This window comes from Podarcis vaucheri (assembly GCF_965113315.1).
Source record: "Podarcis vaucheri genome assembly, chromosome: 7".
In the NCBI taxonomy this organism is placed as follows: Eukaryota; Metazoa; Chordata; class Lepidosauria; order Squamata; family Lacertidae; genus Podarcis; species Podarcis vaucheri.
In genome coordinates this window covers 85,661,934-85,667,753 of record NC_138765.1, presented here as the reverse complement: position 1 = coordinate 85,667,753, position 5,820 = coordinate 85,661,934, and the positions used below count along the sequence as shown (strand labels likewise).

At 47.9% G+C, this 5,820-nt stretch overlaps 1 long non-coding RNA gene across 1 annotated transcript; it reads left to right on the top strand.

Moving 5' to 3' along the window:
• The first annotated feature begins 770 nt into the window (after positions 1-770).
• On the top strand, positions 771-997 carry LOC309536678. The gene is made up of 2 exons (XR_014221693.1): positions 771-859; positions 894-997. It is a non-coding gene; the product is annotated as an uncharacterized lncRNA (long non-coding RNA).
• The last annotated feature ends 4,823 nt before the right edge of the window (positions 998-5,820 follow it).

Here is a 5,820-nt window from a genome sequence, read left to right as displayed (position 1 = left end):
GGTCGGCTTGCTTAATTTTCATCTCTCTGTGTTCTGCTTCCATTTGGTTTACCAGTTCGTCCAGTTTCTTGTTCACACGTGCATTCTCTTCCCGGTATTGCTCTATTATTCTTTCTTGCATTTGGTTCTTGTTCTCTAGAGCTTCCACTTTGGAGGTTAGATTGTTGATTAGTACCTGCATGGGAGCCATTGTGGCTTTCAGTGTTTCTTCTAGTCTTGCTTCCATTTCCCTCAGATCTCGTTTCGTTATTGGGTGGTCATCGTCTTGAAGGGGAGTTACCGTCTTAGCATTGTTTGCCATCTCCCTGGTTGGTGTCGTCTTGGTCTCTCTGATTTTGGTTTGAGGTTGGCTTGGCGTCCTCTTGGGGTAGGGCGTGTGGTGGTTAGGAGTTGTGGCAGTGGTGATTCCTGGGTATTGTTGGGTTGCTGAGCTGATCAGGCTTTGTTGGTTGGTGGCTTCTACAGAGCGTTTTGATTAGGTGGTCATTTGTGTCACTTCTAGTCTGTGTTTTAAGAACTTCTTTAGGGCTTCGGCAGATGCCCCAGCGGTGCCGCCGAGGCGGGGGGGGGGCAGGCAAGCAGAGATGGGTAGACTAATGGACAGACAGTTCACATAAAGGGAGGGGGGTTAGCAGGTAGAGATGCAAGAGATTGGAGGGGTGGGGCCAGGGGAAATATGTGTTAGGAGGGGGTTGTGTATGCCCCAAAGGGGTATTGGGGTCCAGTTAAGGTGGAAGTTGGGGTTGGGAGTGCGCTCAGAAACAGACAAATAGGCTATATGTAAAGGGTGGAGGGAGAAGAAAGGGAAGAAGAAGAGAGAAAGAAGAAGGGGGGAGGCGGGGGAAGAGGGGAGATTGGAGTAAAAGAGAAGGGAGAGGGAGAGACAAAAAGAGTTGAAAAATAGGGGAGAGATAGTACAGTAATATCAGTGGTAAAGATTCAAATGAAGGGTGGCTGCAGCAGCAGTGGACCCTCTTTTAAAAGGAAAAGAGATAAAAGTAGGTATATGGGGGGAGGGATAAAAAAGGTATATATATATATATATTAAGGAGGGAGGGAGGGGAGGAAGGGGTTAAAAAAAAAGGAAGGGGGTTTAAAAAAAAGGGAAGAAAAAAAAAGAGGTAGTTTCTCCTTTGTTATGCGGCTTCTCTGTGTTTCCCGGTGGGGCTCGGCCACGTGTTGTTTTTTCGGAGCCTTTTCTGCCTTCCCGTGCTCACGTACCTCTCCTCTGCCTTTTCCCTGGCAGAGATGGGGGCGGCAGCGGCAAGTTTGGGGCTCCTTTTTCTTTCTTTTTCTTCCTCTCTCCCCCTTTCTTTCTCCCTCTCCGCGTTGGCTCCACTGTCCTCCCGGTTCTGGAGCTCCTCTCCGCTGTTGGGGGGGGTGGTCGGGTGCCTTTCCGGCTCAATCTAAGTCGTGGGGGGTGTTTTGGCTCCTTGGATAGATGCCTGGGCACCCCCAATTTCTCTCCGCTGGCGGTGCTGGCGGCAGCAGACCTGGGGTGGCCAGACAGAGCCTTTTACTCTGGCTGGCTTCAGGAGCTCTTCTCTGCTGTTGCAGCCGCCATGTTGCCTCGCCGGAAGTCATAAACACGGTTTTAACAGTGAGTCCATAAGTGACTGTGGAGGCCAATTCTGGATCCACACATCCTTCCACAGTGGGGACATAGGTTTCCGGGCAGGAGTTGATCATTGTGTGGATTTGCCAAGCGTGCCTTCCTCTTAGCACGTTTCTCCCTTTCGTCCTGAGTTTAAGTGTCTTCAAAGCCCATGACACCATTGGAGCACTCGCAGGCAAGTGTTTCCCAATTGTTGGTATTTATCCTACATTTTTAAAAAAATGCCTTGAGACAGTCTTTAAACCTCTTTTGTAGACCACCAGCATTACCCTTTCCATTTTTAAGTTCGGAATAAATTAAGTACTTTGGAAGACGATCATCAGGCATCCGCACAACATGACCAGTCCAACGAAGTTGATGTTGAAGAATCATTGTTTCAACACTGGTGATCTTTGCTTCTTCCAGTACACTGGTATTAGTTTGCCTGTCTTCCCATGTGATGCGTAAAAATTTTTGGAGACACCGTTGATGGAATCTTTCGAGGAGTTGGAGAAATATCAACCTCTTCAACTACATATTATTTCATAGTCCACGTATTATAACTCTCCTTATTATCCATAATATTTGTTACATTTCGTAATACATAATACATAATAACAAGTGTTATTAAAATCCTGCTAATGTTTTTATCTGCTTACAGTGGTCTCCTAAATAAATTATAATTTTCTCCCATTCTTTCTTGAAGTTTTTGTCTTCTTGGTTCCTGAGCTTCCTGGTCAGTTTTGCCATTTCAGCGTAGTCTAACAGCTTGGTTTGCCATTCCTCTCTGGTTGGGACTCATTCTTCTTTCCAACTCTGGGCTAATAATATCCGTGCAGCTGTTGTCGCATACATAAAAAGTCTTTTCTGTTCCTTTGGAATCTCAGTACCTAGAATTCCTAGTAATAAAAGCTTCTGGTTTTTTTTAACAAAAGTTATTTTAAACATTTTTTTAACTCATTATATATCATTTCCCAGAAAACTTTTATCACCTTACACAACCACCAGACATGATTAAATAATTCTAACCTCGTTTGGGCCATGACTCAGGTGAGGAGAGAGAACTTCAAGTTGCCCCAACGATGACCTGCCATTTCATGGGCACACCTGCAGCTGAGTGTTGGCATTCTGTCTTTTTGGGGCACCCAGGACAGAGGAGGCTGCCCTGTGAGAAAGCGCAGTCCTTTCTGCAGGCACTGTGGCACCTTGTCCTTCTTGCTCCATTTACACAGGACTTCTCCTTTTTTTCATAGCACACATTTCACCATAACTCACTTTCCTCCTTGGGAATAACCTTTCGAGAGAGACACGCTAGGAAAAGGTCTGTACATTATGCTTGCAATCTGAAGTGTTTGCAGAGTGGCGGGAAGGAAGGAAAGCTCACACAATTCTCTGGGTTTCCCCCCACCCCCACCCCTTAATAACATCTTACCATCTGACATGCCACCTTTTGTAACAATTGCAAATCCAGCTTGGCAGCTTAATCAGATTTTGTTTAGTGGCTTGGACAAGGCCATCTTTTGTGTCCTTTGGCGTTCCTGGCAGCTGGAAGAAGCAGCCACAGGAGAACTCAGATCTTGAAGGGGTGATGCTGTCCTGGGACATGCCACCCCCACATCAGCCAAGGAGCTTTTCAATCCTTTGCTTTGAAAATGCTGATCATGGCCAAAGAGGAGCTGGAGAATCCTATCTCCAAAGGTGGGCCCCTCTCCTCCAGCCTCTGGGCATCGCTTTACATTCTGTCCTCGCCTCCTTTGAAGGTTTTTGCCCACAGGCTGCAGTTGCCTTAAGCCTTTACCTCTTGTCTGTTCCCTGCAGAGTAGCAGCATAACAGCCTGAAGCTTTGCACAGCCTGCAGCTCTGCCCTGCAGCGCATCACACATGCAGGGGTTGGTCAGGGACGAGATAGTGTGGGAATGTTCAGGGATGCAGGAGAGGATATATTGTTTGATTATATCCTTTCCAACTTGTGTTAACAAGTTCTACAATTTAGCAGAGTAACATTCCCCCTTTTTAACTTGCACAGTGGAGGCGTTTGCTCAGGCTCACTAAAGCCTCTATAATAACTGTTCTGGTATTTTCCCCTTTAAAGGTAAAGGTACCACTGACCATTAGGCCCAGTCACAGACGACTCTGGGGTTGCATGCTCATCCCACTCTATAGGCCAAGGTAGCTGGCGTTTGTCCGCAGACAGCTTCCGGGTCATGTGGCCAGCATGACTAAGCCGCTTCTGGCGAACCAGAGCAGCAGACGGAAACGCCGTTTACCTTCCCGCCGGAGCGGTACCTATTTATCTACTTGCACTTTGCCATGCTTTTGAACTGCTAGGTTGGTAGGAGCAGGGACCGAGGAACAGGAGCTTACCCCGTTGCAGGGATTCGAACCGCCGACCTTCCAAACGGCAAGCCCTAGGCTCTGTGATTTAGACCACAGCGCTACCTTTAGCTCATCATAAAAGAAATAGACACAACACAGTCTTCCATAAAAGTATAAAAAGAGTTTACTCACTCACTCGTTCTGTTCACAGATGGATCTCAGAAGGCAGAACAAGTTACAAAAGTAATATACCTGGAATCTATCCCATAAAGAGATAGTCCCTTTGTCCTCTCTTGGCCAAGAGAGCATCTTAGGCTAAGCAGATGTTGCTTCTTCGACGAATGTAGTCAGAGAGAGAGAGATGGCGGCCAGTCCTATGCTTTTGTTACCTGCACAGGTAAGGCCACGGCCACCTCTGATCACATGCAGAGGATGTCTGTCCCAGCCTAGGAGGAAACAGGAAGTTCCGACTGGCTGGTCCAGACATCCCCTTTTTTATGTCCACTCTAGGGATGTTGTACTTGACTGCTGTGTTTCACATCCCACAGATAGCCGATAGAAGCTGGTAACCTCAGAGCTGATGGGCTTTTGAAAGTGTACTTTCCAGACCAGCTGATGGCCCACGTTCTTCATGGATGAGAGGGCTATTGGTGGCTCCTAGCCATGTTGGCTACGCTTTGCCTGTGCTTCTGAATACCAGCTGCTGGAAAGCACAGCAGGGGAGAGGTATACTCAGATACTGCTTGGGGGTTTCCCATTGGGCCATCTGGCTAGCCACTGTGAGAAGAGGATGCTGGACTAAATGGCCGTTGGCCTGATCCTGCAGTCTTATCTTGTGTTTTTAAGAGCCAGGGATCCTTCAGGCACTCTCACAGAGCATTTCCGGATCACATACCAGCGAATTTAGGTTTGTGCAATAGAGTGGATTAAAGTGCTGTGGTGCAAGAAGTTCACCTGGGGGGGGGGGCGGGGAGCAGCCTTTTGCAGTAGGGAAAGTGACAGGAAAATGTCCCAGGAAGTGTGGAATGATGGTTGATTCAGGGGAAGCCATCCAACCTCCACACAAGCGTTGTGAAAACACAAAGATGAAAGCTCAATGAACAGGTTGTCTGGAAACCAGCAGTATGGGATAAGAGTTATACCCAGGCCCACAGGCAGATTCCTGGTCCTGATCCTGCAAACACCTTTTCCCAACAGCACCCCAACTTCAGCTGCAAGCCTATCCCATGTCCCTCAGTGAGGAATCAAGATACATCAAGGAGCAGCTTTGGAGGGGAGGACCCTCTGTTGCCTTCTCCATGATCTCCCACTTGGAGCACACCCAGTGGAAGTGTGGACAAGCCCTTACTTCCAGAAAGTTCTTCCTAATGTTCATGGTGGTCTTTACAGCATTGGGGCCTCTTTTCTCTGCAGACAGCATTTGCACAGTGAGCCTTTGTAGAGATTCCCCAGAGAAGCCCATCTTCTCCCCGTCTTCACGCCCAACCAACTGCTCATTTGTGCCCTTACAATGTCACTCATGCACGAGAAACAGCACCCTGTCCTCTGCTTCCACAGCAGAGGTAGCTGACAATCACTCTTTTTGGGGAGCCATTCCATTCCTGAGATAGGAACGCAGAGAAAAGAAAGGGGTGCTTGATAGAACCAATTGCCAATTGTCAGCAAGGGAATCCCCTCAGGAAGCGGACTCCGCTCTGCAAGCTGGTCCAGATGCTCTGGATTCGCACACAGACCCCTGATGTTTGGAGATACAATAGGAACAGATATGCAATTATATAGTTCAGTGATGCAGCATCGTATTGGCAGCTGGGGAAGAGCTGGAGCTGCCCCTTCTGGTTCCAGAGGAACATCCTTGGAATAATAACTCAGAGCAGCGAGATGAAACTCTGCTCAGCCAGAGTCTCCAAGCC